The sequence below is a fragment of the Sturnira hondurensis genome, unplaced genomic scaffold (assembly GCF_014824575.4).
Source record: "Sturnira hondurensis isolate 20B ecotype Veracruz unplaced genomic scaffold, ASM1482457v3 Scaffold0001918, whole genome shotgun sequence".
Classification (NCBI taxonomy): domain Eukaryota; kingdom Metazoa; phylum Chordata; class Mammalia; order Chiroptera; family Phyllostomidae; genus Sturnira; species Sturnira hondurensis.
In genome coordinates, this window is record NW_028074549.1 from 1,007,897 (window position 1) to 1,016,421 (window position 8,525).

At 37.8% G+C, this 8,525-nt stretch overlaps 1 pseudogene; it reads right to left on the reverse strand.

The window, feature by feature from the left end:
• Positions 1–6,272: 6,272 nt before the first annotated feature.
• Positions 6,273–7,499, reverse strand: LOC118981067 (elongation of very long chain fatty acids protein 7-like; annotated as a pseudogene).
• Positions 7,500–8,525: the final 1,026 nt, after the last annotated feature.

The following is an 8,525-nucleotide window of genomic DNA, read 5'->3' on the forward strand; positions in this document are numbered from 1 at the left end:
GAAAGGACAGCAAACTCAAAGTTATTAACAACCACACCTAAAACAAAAGCAAACCAAGAGGACAGCTAGATCAGGAGTGGAACCATAGAAATGAAGAACACATGGAGGGTTAGCAACAGGGGAGTGGGAGGAGGAGAAGGGGGGAGAAGGTACAGAAAATAGCATAGATGGTAGATAGAAAATAGGGGGGAGGGCAAGAATAGTAGGGGAAATATAGGACCTAAAGAACTTGAGACACGTGGTCATAAACTAAAAGGGAGGAATGGTGGGGGGTGTGCAGGGTGGAGGAGAATGAAGGGGGGTGAATAGAACAACTGTAATAGTATAATCAATAAAATATATTAAGAAAAAGAAGATTAAAAAATTTAAAAAAAATGAATGTAAAAGCAAAAAAAAAATAAATGGAATACTATTTGCACTACTGATAAAAATATTTTAAAGAAGGCTCCTAGAAGGAAATAATCTCAGCTTGTTAAAGAGTATATGTGACCACCTCATGACTAACTATATACTCAATTGCAAAATAATGAAAATATTCTCTTGAAAATCAAAAACATGAAAGAATGTCCACTTTATGGCTATTATTTGAAATAGCATTGAAATAATTAAACTGACAATTGAAGGAGAAAATAAATAAAAGACATCTAAATTAAAAAGAGTTAAAACTGTCACTATTTGCAGATGATATCATACTCTACATAGAATTTTTTAAAGAGTTCAACAAAATTAATTGAATTAATAAAATGGTTCATTAAGAAACAAAATTCAAAGTACAAAATCTGAAACACTGATATACAATAACAAACACTGGAAGAAGTGGTAAAGAAAGTAATACTATTAACAACTGCATGAAAAAGAATTGATTGCCTCTGAATTGACATCAACAAAGAGGTTAAAGACCTGTATTCTCAAGATGACAGGGCAGTGAAGAAAGAAAGTGAAATTAAAAATCCACCAAAAATGGAAGGATAGAATATTCCTTTATGTTGGAAAAATTAAATTGTTATAATTACTATATCTCCCAAAGCAAAGAATTGGTTCAACTGAAATGCTATCAAACTATTACTCACATTCTTCTCAGAAATGAAAATCTGAAAATGTATATGGAACAATAAATATCTTAAATAAGCAAATAAATTTAGAGAACAAAGTTATAGATATCACTCTGCATGTTCTCAAATGATACTATAAAGCTAAAATAAATAAAACGGAAAGGTATTGGCACAAAACAGACATTTAAAACAATGGAATATAGAGTGCCCAGGATCAAACCCTCTTACGTGAGCAACCAATGTATGACAGAGAAAGTAAAGACATACACTGCAGGGTTGACAGACTTTTCAACAGCTCATCCTGGAAAAACAAAATATTCATAATCAACAGAACCTGGATACTCTCTTACATCATATTAAAAAATAAACTAATACCAGCCTCACCTACCTCTTCACATTTTCAACTGATGGCAGCCTTGCTTTTCTCTTACCCACATCTCCCAGTTTTCTAAAAAAAAGTTAGCACCCCATCATTCTCTGCCTCACAGATAATTCTAGATCCACCCACCACTTTTTGCCTTCCAACTGATTCAATTCCTCCCTACATCCCCTGCTTTCCAAGCTATGTCAGGAATGGTTAAGTCCCCTTGTGTTTTACTTATGCCAGATGTAGAGTAAAGGGAGGCAGTGTGGCTTCCTTACCCAGTTATCTGGGCAACTGAGGGAAGCAGTTTCCCATAACCTTGAGATGGACCTGAAAACTATTGTTCTCATAGCCTTCAGACTGTGCCTGACAAAATGTTCCCATAGGCTTGAGTGGGCTTGCATGCATAGTATGAAGCTCTGTTGCATAATTCTGTTGCCACCCTGCTGGCTTTGTCTATAACCTAGTGTTTAATGATATAGAGGAGCCTTCTGGTGACACACTGGGTGACAAAAGGTGTGCAGTGGGCCACACAGGGTGCCACACTGGGTTGCCACACAAAGGGACAGGTGAAAAACAGGGGAACACACACCTTGAAGCCGGTGTGGTTCACCCCCTCTTGAAAAAAGGCATATCAGACATCCAAAAACCTCCTTGAATATTCTTCCATCTGCCCAAATACCATGAACCTGTCAGGCCTTGAATGGTTACACCATGCCAGATGTATCATCTATAGTTGAATGAGTGGACTTCAACCGAAATAGTACCAGTTATCTCAGTGAGCATTATACTTATCTACTGCCCTGAAAGATCTTTATTCTGACCACAGAAAGGACCAAAATCAAGACTAGATAAAAACTATCTCAAAATCCTTGAAAAATTGCATTCTACCTTTTTTCAAACTCGCAAGGCCCACAAGCCAGTGAGGAAGAAGGCAGATGAGTGAGTGAAAATTATTTAGATGACAACTCACAGCATGTCCAGCAGTACATACTGCAAGACCAGGTAATAGGTAAGCACTTGCCATGGCCGATCCAGTTGATCCCGCTGAAATAATACAAGGTTTGCTAACTAACACCCACTTTGTACATAAGCAAACTGAGCCTCAGAGGAATAAGGGATATTCTCAGGACCCAACCTGGTGTTGGGAATAGTCACGTGGTACCACGGACATGGCCAATGCTCACGTAGTAAAAAGCTGGTGTAGGATATGTTGTACTGTACTATATACCAGACAAATGAACAGGTGGATCATCATTTTGAGAATGTTTTGACAGGGATAGGCTGCTACCATGGATATTATGAAAATAATGTATTCTAAAAGATCCTCAAAGTTACAATCAGATGTCACCTTCATATTTAGTTAAAGAAAAAGGAACACAATATGAACAACATCACCAAAAAACACAAAAAGAATGACAATGTGGAGCTCCTGGAGGAACTCAGAGCTCTTCAAGGACACATGTATGCCCAAACTGAAGCAATTTCTGATCTCTAAATGTGCCATCATGAGATAGTTGATCAATGGGAATTATATGGTCATTCTTTTCAAGGCATTTTTTTTAGCTTAGGGACAAAAGACACCCCACCTTGTTCCTAAGTATGAATAGCCTGTATGAAGAGCATTTTCCCAGTGACCCCACAAGAAATAACCCAAATGCAGGGATGGGAAAATACAGACTTAAACATGTCAAATGGTTAAGTTCCTTCAGGCCAGTACTGAGAACTGGCAAATGTCCGGCAGCACCACATTCCCTCTAAGCTCCTGAGGCTTGGCACCCCCTGCCCTGAAGCAACAGGTACTGGAGAATTTCATGCCTCTGCAATTTAAAGACAGTGTAGAGGAGACACACACATCAATGGAATCCACTTGATTTTTTAAAAAGGCACTGATTGTTCTTTCTATTTAATCAAGTTTTGATATATCCATTGTAGAAATTTCAGACTTAGTAAAGAGACCAATACTTGTAGATTTAAAGAAGAAATATAGCCTTACCCCAGTATAGTATCTGATCTCATGACTTATAAAATGAAAGATCCATATTACTGGTAATATGGCTGACATCTTCCACACTATATTGGTAAAATATAGTGTACATCAGTGACAACTGTGATAGCATTGGGCAACTGTGATAGCACTTGACACTATGAGGATTGGGTTTGAAACTATTATAAATTTCAAGTGAAGATTGATTCTAATAGCAACCCCCATCAGAAACTACTGATAGCAATGTCATTGGAACAGAATGTTTAGTTCAAAATTGGCTGTAGCTATGAAGCACATGAATATAGAACATACACATATCTTTGTACTTGCAGCCTCATTTCTGTATAAATCTCTTCAGCCAAGCAGGGGCATGCCTTAAGAACTCAAATGTGTTTTCTTTTTTCTTTCTTTCTTTTTTTTGCATACATGTAACACCACAAATTTATTATAATACACATACACACAACAAAACTAAATCTCCAGAGGTCTCCACAGTCTTTAAAAGCATGACAGAAAGAAGGGATAGAATGAGAAAATGTAACCTCATAATCTTATAATTTAGATAACAATGTAATCTACTCAATTAAGAACTCTACTAAATTAAAACTGTAAAATTGCAATGTCCCTTACACAATTAACATTTTGCATTTCTATTTATTTACAATATATATACATATGTTTTCAAGGGTCCAAAGAGCCTTATGTCATAAACCAGATCTTGAAACTGGGCTCTTTATTTGTTAAGTGTGCAAATCCAAAGGCAATAATGTCCCCAAAAGTGGGATGAAGTCCCAGCAGAAACTCTGTGATCCACAAAGCCCTTTAATAAACACTTGTACTTGCCTGTACAAGTTCTGCATTTGTGTATGCATTTTGATCTGCTCATGTTTATTTACATGGAGCACGCTTCTGCCAACTGTGATTTCTTTTCATGTAACATGCTCTCCACTTTGATTCACGCAACTTAGAATGTTTCCCTCACATGTTGCTGTTAGCTGATAGGCATGTCAAATGTCTCAAAGACTACCAGGCAGTTAGGAGAGGTTGTACAAGGCAGGTTAGAAAGTGTACAAGGAAAAAAATCAAAATCTCTTGCTTTATATTCTTTTATAAAGAATATAATTTTTATGTTTTGTTTGTTTTTTGCTTTTGGTCTCTACCCTGCTGGGGTCTTTGGCAATTGTCTGTACATGTAGCAGCACCTACTACACCTTCTCATTTAGCACGAGTTGGATTTGAAGAGGCAAAACACGAAGACACCTCAGGAATCCTGAGTCTCTCCAAGAAGTAAATTAGATCTCTGTTTCTTTTAGCTCTGCTCTCCTATTCTTTATTCTTTATGTTTAAAACTATCAATTTCCTCCTACTTTCAACCCTCATCTTCTCGTACTGTAAGCAAGTGAAGTCACTAAAGGTCATTTAAAGGCACATAACCTTATGAATCTGCTAAGTGTGAATGGCCATGGAACAGATCAATAGGCTGGGAAGACACAGACTGTGGGCAATTACAGTGAGTAAACAGTCGGACTCTGTTTACAGTAAGCATCACTGGGTGTTATACAATAACTGAGTCACACAGTACTAATTGTTCAAAGTAATACAGGCTTAAGAAGTCCTTCAAAAATACAGTATAAATATAGCAGGGAAAAATAAGCTATAAAAGAAAAAATTTTAGATGTCTAAATATTTGTGTTTCTTGGACAAAAAATTTATTGACCATTAGTTTGGGTTTGAGAACAAGAGAATTTTAAAAAGTAGCAATTTTAAAGAAGCAAAATAAATTTTAGTCCTTCATTATATGTTAAAAGTTAGTAAAAAGAAGTCCAGGCTGTTAATTATTAATTCTGAAAAATATTTTTTTCATGCAGTATATCTAGAACAATAACTATTATGTAGTCTCTACTGAGAGAGATGCTTGTATAACTAAATCTTTCCTGGATAATCTCTGTGTCACCGTGTGCCTCCAATTGCTTCACAGGCCACTCGAACACATGTCTGCAAACTGTGATGAGTGGTCTGAAATCACTCATGATCACAGGCTACCTGCAGTGTGCTAATGACATGAGCATTTACATCTAACCACTATGCTTTTAACCAAGATAACCTTTTAAAGGACACATGGGCAAAACCAAGGGGGGAGGGTGGAAGCAAGTGAGGGAGGTGGATTCGGAGTGGTGGGGGAAGGGGTGGGGAGAAAATACAGACAACTGTGATTGAACAACAATAAAATAATTTAAAAAAATAATTCCCCTGTAAAAAAAAAGATAACCTTTTAAACCATGGCAATGTTAGAAAGTGACATTACAACACAACAGACAACAGACTAAAATAACACAGTAATTTTCCTAGTGAAATAACACAGTACTTTTTCCATTGACAAACTCACCTCTTTCTAGAAATATACAAACATAATTGAAAAACAGTCATTGCAAAGTGTCGATTAATCCATCAGAACAAATCACCTGTTTTCAAACATTAACCTTAGTGTCAAGTGCATCAGTGTGCTTGTCAGAGGAAGTGTCACCTCTAAACACTACACAACCGAAGGTTGTGAGAAAGTCTTGTCAGCAAAACTGGTGGCAGGTACTCCAGAGATCCATGAAAAATTATTGTTAGTGATGTTAAATGACAACCTATCTAAAATTCACTTAATGTTCACTTTGTTAGTTTTTTAGAATGGGAATTGTACTCTAGAATAAACACAGTGTCTTCTGAGTATAGTCAACAAGCTACAAAGCCAGAGCCCACATTTGGAGGTTTTCAGAGCTGGCAGAAGGAATCCATTGTACAGCATGGATCTCTGTCCGTACTCAAAATATCCAATGATATTTTTCATTTATATTGAACTTCTTTGAAAAGTACTGTACAATTTCACATAATCCTTTATTGTAACAAATGTATCAACCAGAACCTTTAGATGAGGTTTAAAAGCAGCTGAAAAACTGGCTGCTTCACTATCAGAAGACTCTGTTATCTGGGAGTTTGAGCTCTCAAATATCAGAAACCCCCATAACTTATCATAAAAATACAAGCTCTTGATTTTGAAAAATATACAAAATGCACTGCACATGGAAATATATCTTGATTGTCAAGGAAGACTAGGTATCAGTCTCATTCATAGATTCATGTGGTGCTTGAATTTCAGTGGTCTTTGTTTTTACAGATTCCATTTTTCACAGTTTTGGGCAGCCTTTGACCTTTTGTGTAGGCTCGGTACCAAAAATGGAGAAAGAGCAGCAGAAAGATGCACCCGTAACTCATAATGATGTACAGAAAAACTGGAAACTGGTACTTGCAATCCTCCATGAAAAAGAACTGGCCTATGTGGATGGTGACAATAATAAACTGGACAAGCTGCAATGATGTCAAATATTTTTTCCACCACAGATACTTCTGGTAGGCTGGTTCCAATGCACACAGTCCATAATAGGAATACACAACCACACGCACAGCTGTGTTTACAAAGGCATGGAACGTTCCCAAACCCCCTGCAGCAAATTTGACTCCAAACCACCAGGTCCATGGCATGATGGTATGATGGAAGACATGCAGGAAAGTCACTTGGCTATTTTTCTTATGCAGAACAAAAAGGATAATATCTAGTAGCTCAATAAATTTGGAGAAGTAATACAGTCAGCAGGTGTGTACCATCCTCAATGCTGTAGGCGACTGTGAATAGTCAACAATTTCACATCAAAATGAATAACCTGTACCCCAGACATTACAAACTCATAACACATATACACAGAAAAGAGTACTATGAAAAAATTGTATGTTATCATCACTTTCTTGAGTTCAAAGGGCTTTCGATTTTCCATGAGCTTTGGTCCCAGGGAAGTGACAAAATAGATATAGAGTCCCAAGATGACGGTTTGCGGCAGAGGCGAGGACATGAGGAGCCAGCCTTCAACTCTAGGATCAGCATGCTTGAGCCAATTACCATAAAGACAAACTGTCCTTGAAGTAAGATCGCTGAAGGCCATTTTCCACTGGATTTACTGGCTCTTACAATAGGTTCCCACGGGGACTGGAGCCCAAGCACCTGGCACGCGCGAGAGCTGAAGGCGAGGACTCGAGCCTCAAATGTGTTTTCAAAAATCACAATTTGAAGTCTAAAGGCCCATTACCTCACAGTGTGCCTGTATTTGGATTGATAGTTTTTAGAGGATAATATATATTTTTTAATATATTTCATTGATTATACCATTACAGTTGTTCTATTCCCCCCGCTTCATTCCCCTCCACCCTGCACACACCTTTCCCCACCATTCCCCCCCTTTAGTTTATGACCACATGACTCAAGTTCTTTAGATTCTATATTTCCCCTACTATTCTTGCCCTCCTCCTATCTATTTTTTACCTACCATCTATGCTACTTATTTTCTGTATCTCCTCCCCCCTTCTTTTCCTCCCACTCCCCTGTTGCTAACCCTCCATGTGTTCTTCATTTCTATGGTTCCACTCCTGATCTAGCTGTCCTCTTGGTTTGCTTTTGTTTTAGGTGTGGTTGTTAATAACTGTGTGTTTGCTGTCCTTTCACTGTTCATATTTTTCATCTTCTTTTTCTTATATAAGTCCCTTTAGCATTTCATATAATAAGGGCTTGGTGATGATGAACTCCTTGAACTTGACCTTATCTGAGAAGCACTTTATCTGTCCTTCCATTCTAAATGAAAGTTTTGCTGGATAAAGCAATCTTGGCTGTAGGTCTTTGGATTTCATGACTTGGAATACTTCTTTCCAGCCCCTTCTTGCCTGTAAGGTCTCTTTTGAGAAATCCGCTGACAGTCTGATGGGTACTCCTTTGTAGGTGACTGTCCCCTTATCCCTTGCTGCTTCTAGGATTCTCTCCTTCATTTTGGTCTTGGCTAATGTAATTATGATGTGCCTTGGTGTGTTCCTTCTTGGGTCCAACTTCTTTGGGACTCTCTGAGCTTCCTGGATTTCCTGGAAGTCTATTTCCTTTGCCAGACTGGGGAAGTTCTCCTTTATTATTTGTTCAAATACGTTTTCCACTCGTGGCTGTTTCTTTCCCCCTTCTGGTACCCCTATAATTCGGATGTTGGAACGTTTAAAGATGTCCTGGAGGTTCCTAAGCCTCTCCTCATTTTTTTGAATTCTC